Source organism: Octodon degus, unplaced genomic scaffold (genome assembly GCF_000260255.1).
Source record: "Octodon degus isolate 3935 unplaced genomic scaffold, OctDeg1.0 scaffold00120, whole genome shotgun sequence".
Taxonomy (NCBI): domain Eukaryota; kingdom Metazoa; phylum Chordata; class Mammalia; order Rodentia; family Octodontidae; genus Octodon; species Octodon degus.
In genome coordinates, this window is record NW_004524696.1 from 4402021 (window position 1) to 4412277 (window position 10257).

The window sequence follows — 10257 nt, forward strand, 5'->3', positions numbered from 1 at the left end:
CCTATGTTTAATTGCTTGCCCTATTTAGTTGGTTGCTTCTGATCTCATTCTTGGAGTTCTGATCATTTTGTTCCCTCTCTAGAACATCTTTCATTAGCCTGTGTAGAGTTGGCTTTGTCATCATGAAATTCTTTAGCTGTTCTTTGTCATGAAAGTATTTTACTTCTCCATCAAACTTGAAAGAGAGTTTTGCAGGGTATAGTAGTCTGGGAGGCAGCCCTTTCTTTAGGAACAGTACTACGCATGGCCTAATGGTCATGAAAGTGGCACCAAGAAACCTGTGCCATGGGGACCAGGTTTGGCTGCAACACCAAGGACAGGAGAAGAAGTGGATGCGGAGCAAGCTGTGCTAAGTGCTAGGGCTCTGTTATTGTCAGCAGATGGGTCCCCAGCTGAGCCTCTCTTTTTCTTCTCTCCTGTTTTTTCCCATAGCCAATTTGCCACAGCTGGTCAATAGGGAGCCATAGTTAGTAAGGGCCTAAGTTAGCCGGGCAGGGTGGTGCACACCTGTTCTCCCAGCACTTTGAAAAGCTGAGCCAGAAAGATCTGAAACTGTAACTGAGCCTGGGCAATTTAGTGATCTAGCAAGACCATGTCTCAAAATAAAAAGTGCAAAAGGGCTGAGGTATAGCTTGGTGCAAAGACTTTGGGTTTACTCTTCAGTGTAGCAGGGTAAAAACTCCCCATGTCACAGTTTCTTATTTGTTACACAGTGTAGCTATGTGCTCTACGACGGAGTTTCACGTAATCCTCAAATGTGCTAGGTGGGCTGTCATGAAATTTCAGCAAGCCAGCCAAAAGCTGATGCAGCACCTTCAGTTTCCCTTCTCCATCTCCCTACTGGTGAGAAGCCAGAATTTTCTTGTTCGCTTTGGCACAGCTTCTGGTGCTCTTGTGTGAAATATAAAGAAAGGGCTGCAGTGTAGCCTCAGCCTCACACAACACCCCCAAGATATCAGGATAACTAGAAGGATGATCAGTGCCCTGTAGGATTATCCTAACAAGAGTAGATCTGTTTGCCTGAGTGTAGCTTTAGATGCTAACTAGGTGCAGTGAAGTTTGGCTACAGTCACCACTCTTTTCATTTTATCCAGTTTCTAGAAAATTATATAGCAGATAAAATAGGAGTTAAAAGAAACAACAGCTAGCGAAGAAAAAATAGCTCCTAAAATAAACAAATAAGACTTCCAGGAAAATTTTAGAGAAGTAGACAGTTTGACTTCTAACACCTTGTTATCTTTGTGCTTCACATGCTGGCAGACTACGGACAGATTCTGAGTAGGGAGAAAAAAATGTTTTTCTTGAAGCCCCTCTAAAGAGATAACTGTTCACTTCTCAGTACCTGAGCTCAGGCACAGATGGGCTGGGAAGGCAGGCTGAATCAGTGGGCCTGGCGGAGTCCCCTTTCTCTTTTCTTTTGCTGAGATTATATGTAAAGATATACTTAAACAATTTTATATACATTTAAAAAATTTCTAATAGTTGGATATGGTGATGCCTGTAATCTCAGTACTCTTAAGAAGCTGAGGCAGGATTATAGGTTCAAGCCCAGCCTAGGAAATTTAGGTACTTAGTGAGACTCTGTCTCAAAACAAAAATAATAATAATAATTTTAAAAAATGGGTTAAGGAGCTAGCTCAGGAAAGGTTCTAGGTTCAACGCCCAGTACCACAAAACAAGCAAAATAAAACAAAACAGGTTCTAATTAACTCCTACCTTTGTCCCTTGCCTGGTTTTTTCTTGTGCTATATAAAACTTTTAATACATTCTAATCATCCATTCCTCTTCATAAACCTCCAGTCCAAAAGTAAGAGGAAAAACAACAGGTTGAAGACCCATCATTTTGACAATGTTTCAGCATTTTAAAGTACGTACAATTTGTTTCCATGCATGAACAGTGTGGGGCCCAAGGCTGAAGGATGCCCACGCTACAGCACATACTTACATTCAGAGCCCCTTTGGGTCCTCAGGTCCCTGGGTTCTACACCAGGGCTTCTGACTTGGCAGCTCTAGAACTGAGCAGCATTTGCTTCTCTGAGAAGTTCCCAGGGCCTGTTGATAATCCTGGTCTCTGGGTCATAGAAATAGAGCTCTACTGGTTTGGAGGAAAGGATTCAGTGACTGGTATACTTAGATCTATAATTCCGCCAAACTTTTCGTGTGTTCCAAAATAGAGCTTTTGAAAGATGATTGGACCAGAAGGGCACTATACTCCACAGACAATGACCCATCCATGAGGTCTTGGCTTGATGTGCTGTGTGTGGGGGTGGGGGCTGTTCTGCAGAGGCAGTCCCTGAGGAGGTGAACACAAGGGGTGCATTCTTGTTCCTGGCTTCTCTTGCTTCTGTCCTAGCTACTGTAGGGCAAGCAGCCTTCCTCTCACCTGTCCTCCCACCATGATGCTTCTGCCATGGAAGGAGCTCACGCTGTACTGACTCCCCTCAACCGCAAGCTGAGCTACCCCTCTCCTTCTTTAAATTGTGGCTTTTAGGTGTTTTGTCCCCTCAGTAGATAATCTGATTAATAGAGTGACCCTCCTGAAAAGAAATGACACAGTTACTTCTAAGGCATAGAGTGTGAGAAGCAGCTGGGGATACAAACTTGGAACTTCTCTTCTGTACATTTTTTTTTCAATACTAAGATTAAGATCAGGCCCTTTACAGGGAGCTACTTCCAGAACACTTACTTCTTTATAGTACTTTATGTTAGGACTGTGTATGAATGAATAACTGAATTTCCCAAGTTTGGTTTGAACTTGCAATTGTTCTGCCTCAGTGCCCCCTAAAGTGCCTAGATTGTATGTGTGGGCCTCAGTGCCCAGCTGGCATTTTAATTTTTTGTATTAAGCAAACTTTTATTGAAGCTTAAATTGTGGTACAGAAATACATTTCAGATGATTTATTCCAACACCAATGAAGGGAGATATTATGGTACCAAAATTTTCCGTCCTTTGCCCTACTAGGATAGATTACTATTTACCCTACAGCTTTCATTTTTCTAGGCATTGTTCCACACAAATCTGTGCAATTTTAACATTAGAACTCTTCAGTATTTTTTTCTTGGCCAGCCAAGTGGATTAAAGTGCCTGCAAGCAGGCACAGGGTTGGGGGTTTGATCCCCAGGCCTGCTGTGCCAGCCCCACCCCAGGGGTGTGCTGAGATAGCCAATTTTTTCCATAATTTTATTGAGAAACAAATAGCAATGAGACAGTTTCAAACCAAATTGGTAGGACAGTTCCAATAATTAACACATTACATACATTCTTCCTAGTGGTTAGTTGCTGTACACGATGCAAACATGATATCCTATTTACAAACATCATTAGAACAAATCCCTCTGTTCATTAAGGATTTATCTATATATGTATCCTAACCATCTTGAATGCACAGATACAAAATGGACATTCATCTGTATCCCTTTTTCTTGTTTAGTTCTGTTATTTGAATTTTATAGGTGTGTTAACTCAGCAAAATATTCTAAAAGAGTTCAGTAGCCCATAATAGTATTGGGTCTTCCGCTTCACTGGCATGTCAGAAATTGCTGACCTGAATCCCCTACAGCTCAACATAACAGCATGGCTTTACTTCTTATACTTAATTTTTATACTTTTCTGCTGGATGGTTAAGACCAAGATAAAGGAAGACCTATGCAACAAGAGTTGTAGCTTTTGGGTCTGATAAGGTCAGTGAAATCCCCTCAGGATTTATCCTGAGATCCTGTACCTCAGATTGTAGAACCTTTGTCAGTGTCAGCCATGTGGATGAGTCACAGCCATTGCTTGGCCAATGTGCTCTCTGTGAAAGCCTGAGAGAATGTTTTCTCTCCATGGGACTCTCCTTAGGCACACTCTACATCATCGATCACTTTCCTCTTTGGCCCCATAATCTCCTTGATCAGAAAATTTAGGACACCACTGAGTTACATGACATTACAGTACAAGTTCTCCTATGTCCTGAGTCTTAATTGACCTTGGAAGTCTAGGGCCAAAATGTTGGCTTTCCTTGCGGCCCTCTTTTTCTCTAATTTTGGTCTGCACACTTAGGTTATTAACCCTCCAGAAGACAAGCTTATTATTATTACCATACAACCTAGGCTGTTAAGCTTAAGCTCACTATCTGTCTGAATATCAAACATCTTAGGCATAACATAGAACAGGTATTTTTCATCAAGTATTGATATGTTGAACTTTAAGTCTCTACAGAATATGATGAAAAAGCATTTAAAAATTAAAATATATTTTCTGAGGTGGCAATTGAGACTGGGTGTGGTGGTGCATACCAGTAATCTCAGCTCTTGGGATGCTGTAAACAGGCAGATCACTAGGAGTCCCATCTAGTAGTGAGACTCTGAACACCCTGTAGACCCTTCCCTAAAATGCAAAAGATATTTTTTTCTCATTATTAACTTTATTGAAAATCAATAATTATATAGCAAATTAAAAGTTGTAGACAAATATTGAAATGTGAAAGACATAAGATGTACACAGAGTGAATTTTAGAAAAATATTTCTGAAATGAATACAGTCAGCTAGCATTTTTAATTGTAATTTTTAGAAAACTGAGCTGCTTCCTGTACTATGAACAATGTTCCTTTCTATTTCAATGTTCCAAGTGGATGGCCTGGCTGTACATCTGAGGAATCATAAAACATAATCATGTGTAAACACAGTTTACTCTTCAGTAATCAAACACAAAGCAACAAACCAGGCTGGCACACTGTTAATGATACACATCGCTTGTATGACCATCAGGAATAAGATATGCAAGATGGCTCAATGACTAAGTGTCTCCCCTTTTAGATAGCCCACGTTTTTGGTTTATTTTTGCTTTCCTTGTGTTCCCTTAGTCCTCCAGTATTTACCATTACCAGCACTGTGGTTAGCAACACTGTTTTAGCATCATGATGCTTAATCCTCCTCACCCCAAATTCTACCATGCACACACACATGCACAGACACACACATACACACACGCACACACACACACACACACACTTGCAAGCATGCTCCAGGGGTGGATGCGGAGCATCCTCCCATTGCTTTCTCCCCACACTGAGTGCTCAGGCCTGAGGCATCTGTGCTTCTCTGGGCCTTCCCAAAAGGTGGATGTGCTGATGAGTTCAGTGATTCAGGTGAGGAGGCAGGCACAGTGGTGACCCAGGGTGCAGACCAGTGCCTGGGTCTCTCTCCCTCTAGGCCAAGCTGTCCTGTGTCTTTGGAATAGGTGACCATGCTTAATTTTTCTAAGAACCAAGCTTGGTAAACAAGGCCATTGCTGCTGCCTCACAGACGAAAGAAATCATCATTGCTTTGCTACTCAGAGCTGGCAATGGACAGAGGTCATATGCGAGGCCCCAGTGGGGCGCTGTGCTTCAGTGCAACCCTCCATGCTCTGGCTGTGCCCGGCTCTGCGCTGACCCAGGAACGGTGGGAGTGTCTGGTCCTTCTGCTTAGACAGCTTGCCTCCTCTCCATCCCCTCGGAGGGCTGACCTCCACTCACATCCCAAGCCCCGGATGTCTCCTTGATGTCCAAAGTCTTCCTGTTGCCTCCCCATGTGCATCAATGGCAAAGAGTACCGAGCAGGGATGAGCGCCACAGCGTTCTCCACGTGCCCTGGCACGCACCGAGTGTGTGTTCCTGGTGCGAGACAGTTCACACACCTCCGTGTTGAAGCACCCAGGGGAACTGTCAGCTTCCTTTCTTTTGTTTTGTTTGTGCTGAGGATTAAATTTAGGGCTTTGCCCATATTTGGGAAGACTCTTTGGGGGCAACTTTCCTCTTCCAAATGCTAACTTTTAAAATATCTAATGAAAGGGCCTGTGAGATAGCTCAGCAGACTAAGTGCCTGCTTATTAAGTGCAGGGACTGGGGTTTGATCCCTGGCACTATATGCTGGGCTAGCCTCACCCCCAGACCCACTGAGCCGGAGACAGAGCTCAGGCATGGTGGCAGGTACCTGTAATCCCAAAGCTGGGGAAGCTGAAAACAGGAAGATCACTATGAGTTTGAGCTGCATAATGACACCTTGCACAAAATAAAATAAATAAACACAAAATATCTAAGAAATGATGTTATAGTTGGGTGTGGTGCACACCTGTAATCCTAGCACTCCCAGAGGTCCCAAGTTTGAGGAACTTAGCAACTTTGAGACTTTTTGTCTTAGAAAATATACAGGGTTGCTGGTGTAGCTTAATGTAGACTCTGAATTTAAATCCCCAGCCTTGTGCTACTTGTACTTTCTTTCCCCTGAAGTTGTTAAACTCAAGGATGGAGGATCACTAACAATTAAACTTTACATTCTCCACAAAACAGCACCAAGAGCACACAAAAACAAATGGCAACTGGCTGAATTATTGATGTTGATTCAGCTTCAGCTCTGCCTCCCACCAAGTGTTTGTGGCCTTCACACCAACAAAACACAGCTAGGCACCGACGGGGAACTTGCTTGCTGCGTCTTCTTCATTTCTGCTCTGGTTGTCACAGCCCCGGGCAGACCAGGCAGCCCCTCCACAGTCTGTCTGCTGTCTCTCTTGCCACCTGGACTCACACTCTGACTTTTCCTGCTTGCTAGGGACTCCTTGAAATTTCTATGATAATCTAAGCCATGGGGAATTTCCCACTTTTTAGGCTGGGTGGCACTTTTCATTTCCCACTAGAAAAGAAATTACTGTGCCATGCTGGCCCCACCCCTGAGGTGCTCTGAGACAGTGATTGACACTGGGCATGATGGCACATGCCTGTAATCCCAGTGCTTGGGAGGCTGAAAACAGGAGGATTACTACAAATCCAATCTGTGTAGTGAGGCCCTGTAGAGCCTATACTAAATACATAAAAAAAAAAAAAAAACCCAAAAGAGAAACAAAATTACTTAACTCTCTTGTGAAGGCCAATTCAGCATATTCCATCGCAGAGCTCCAAAGGCAGAGTTACATCTTCAGCCACTGTGGTCCACCTGCCCGAGTTCCTTCTTCTGTGGAGTCAGAGCCCGTGGAGCAGACACGACTGTCCTCTTCCTCCATGGCCTCTCCTCCTGCACTTTTCAGTGACCCATTGAAATGTGTTTTTCTCATCAAGTGCACGGTATACGTGTGCTAAGTCTCTCACACTTGCACACTAGATCTTAAAGGGGAGTGTGACATCTCCATGACTCCTGAGCTGGAGAACTCCTTCTTCACTGGTTAACATGGCATGAAATACAGTGGTCGTGACAGTGCCATTGAATCCTTTGCTCATTTTACCTCAGAACAATCATCTGAAATTTCTTTAATTAAAATGGTATTTCTACAGTAGACATTCTATTTTTAAACAACAACTAAACTGGCTAGGCACAGTGACACATGCCTGGAATCCTAGCTGCTTGGGAAGCTGAGGCAGAAGGACTGCAAATTTGAACCCAACCTGGAAAACTTGCTGAAACACTGGGGTGTTTTGGTTTTGTTTGTTCATTTGTTCTCTTGGGTAGAGGATACCTAAGACAGAACCCAGGGCATTCACAAAAACAACATGCCCAGCTCTCTTTCCCTTTGAGACAGCGTTTCATCTGGTTTCTGTGTTGCCCAGGCTGGATTTGACCTTAGGCTCTCCTGCCTCAGCCTTGCACAGTGCTGAGGTTCCTGGCATGCACATCGCAGCATCCTGAGACACAGTTTCAGAATAAAGAATGGAAAAAGCTGGGCATGAGGTCAATGCGAGAGTGCCCTGGGCTCAGTCCCCGGTATCAAAAACTAACAAACAAAAATAAAAATCTAAAATTCCCTCGGGTCTCACATGTGTGTTTTGTAAAACTGCCCCTCCGTTGCAAGGGAATGCCTCTCCTTAGGCAGAGGCTGTCAAATTCGCTAAGACCCAGAGGCCAGAGAGAAGACCATTTGGAAACTTGCCAAGTCAGTGCATGGATTCCACGGCCTGCAGGAGCTGCCTGCTCTGCCTATTGCATGTCCTGTGGGGTGTGGTCTTGCTTCGGCCTGTCCTCATGAGATCTGCCTGTGCCACAAGGGGCATCCATGCCCGGGCATTCTGCTCAGTCATTAATACTTCATTCCCATTTGCACTTGATTGGGGAGATGTGTATGGACTTGCTCCATTTTCCTGATGAACAGACCACTAGAGATTGATCATCTGATCTAAATATACTATAGACTGGGGAGCCTGGCCCCGTTTTCCAGTTTCCCATCCTCTTGGGTCCGATGGTCCAAACTGGTCTTTATTTATGTTAACAGGGGTTTTGGAAGGGGTTTGACACCTGCTCCAGCCTGCAACAATTGTTTTATTTATTTATTTATTTATTTATTTATTGTATTTGGTTGTTGCAGGTTCTCACTACACAGCTTGGACTAGTGGTGATCCTCCTACTTTCAGCCTCCCCAGTGCTGGGATTAAAGGTGTGTGTCACCATACTTGGACTGTGGCCAGCTCAGCCCACCCTGGGGGCAGGGCTGGTGCAGCATGTGGTGCCTGGGATTGAACCACAGTCCCTGAGCTTGCCTAAGCTTGTCTAAGCACATGATTTATCTGTGGAGCTGTCTTGCCAGCCCTTGCAACAATTGTTTTAAAACAATCTTTGTCTTATAGTCAGTTCTTTAAAATTATGGTTTAGTCCCATCATTGCATGAGGCTTCCCCTTAGTAGCGACAGCTGGTATTCACAAGGACTGTCTTCAGTCATGGCCTTGGGATTAAAATGCTTCCATTTGATCCACCCTGCCTCTTGTAATTATCCTGGAGTCGATCAGACCTGTTTTAGAAATTGCACTGGAGACAGTGAGCGGAAGACAGCCTGACGATAGCTAACACATGGCTTATCAGGCTCCACCAGCTCACTATTTTGCAACCAAGAAAGCCAAAGCCAAAGGGGAAGGATAGTCCCAAGCCAGAGTGAACATTAGCACAACTTTGGTTGAAGATATAACCAACTTGGAAGAAGTGGATGAAGAAATAAAGTCTGTGACAGAAGTACTCAAGGGTAATTTCAATAAAATTCTTAATATAAGGACTTCACCAGGAACCTTTGATCATATTACTGTGGTAACTACTGATGGGAAGCTTGCTTTAAACCAGATTAGCCAGATCACCATGAAGTCACCACAGTTGATTTTGGTGAATATGGCCAGCTTCCCAGAGTACACAGCTGCAGCTATCAAGGCTATAAGAGAAAGTGGAATGAATCTGAACCCAGAAGTGGAAGGGACGCTGATTCAGTTACCTATTCCTAAAGTAACCAGGGAGCACAGGGAGATGCTGGTGAAACTGGCTAACAACAAAGCTAAAGACTCTTTATGGAGGGTTCATACTGATGCAATGAATAAGTTGAAGAAGTCAAAGGACAAGACTTCAGAGGATACCATTCGACTCATAGAGAAACAGATCAGCTAGATGGCTGACGACACCATGGCAGAACTGGACAGGCACCTGGCAGTGAAGACCAAAGAACTCCTTGGATGAAAGTCCGGCAGGCCCAGCCATACTTCAGAGCCCAGGTTCTGATGGTTCCCATAGGTGGCAAATTGGCCCCATCTGTCACCCCCTCCCTTCACATGGAAGGCTGGCTCAGTGCTTTCTGTTCACAGGAGGCCCAGCCTTCTAGTGGGACACTCAGCCTTGTCATTCTCTTCCTCCTCCCACTAACTCCCCCATTCTGCTCTTAGCCTTCTAATAAGGAACCCCTCAGAGAGCATCTGCTACTGGCAGAAGATCTTCACTCAGGCATTTGCCTTAGCAGTGATGTCACCAAAGGATTGGGACCATTGGCAGCTTAGCACTACTTGCTTGCGACCTTGGGAATCCCCTCTTCACAGTCAGTTAGCCCTTGTCCCTGATGTTTTCATTTCTTTTTTAATATTATGTATTTAATACAGGGTCTCACTACATAGATCGGACTCATAGTGATTCTCCTATGTTCAGCCTCCCAAACGCTGGGATTATAGGCATACACCACCACACCCAGTCTCAATCAATCACTATCTCAACGTGCCCCAGGGGCAGGGCTGGCGTGGCATGCCAGGGATGAATCCCAGCCGCTGCACTCTGCCTAAGCAGGTAATTTAGTCTGCTGAGCTATCAAGCCAGCCCCCAGTCTCTGACTTTAAACTCTGCTCAGAGTGATGTCAGCTTTCACCTGTGACTGAACTGCTTTCCCATATGCTCATTTTCACCAAGTGCTGAAATCTAAATAAAGTGGAAAGAATAACAACAACAAAATAAATTAATTAATTAATACAATGATGGCTTGCACGCACACACACACACACACACACACACA

At 44.2% G+C, this 10257-nt stretch overlaps 1 pseudogene; it reads left to right on the forward strand.

Moving 5' to 3' along the window:
* The first annotated feature begins 8650 nt into the window (after window positions 1-8650).
* LOC101564245 lies at window positions 8651-9475 on the forward strand (annotated as a pseudogene).
* Window positions 9476-10257: the final 782 nt, after the last annotated feature.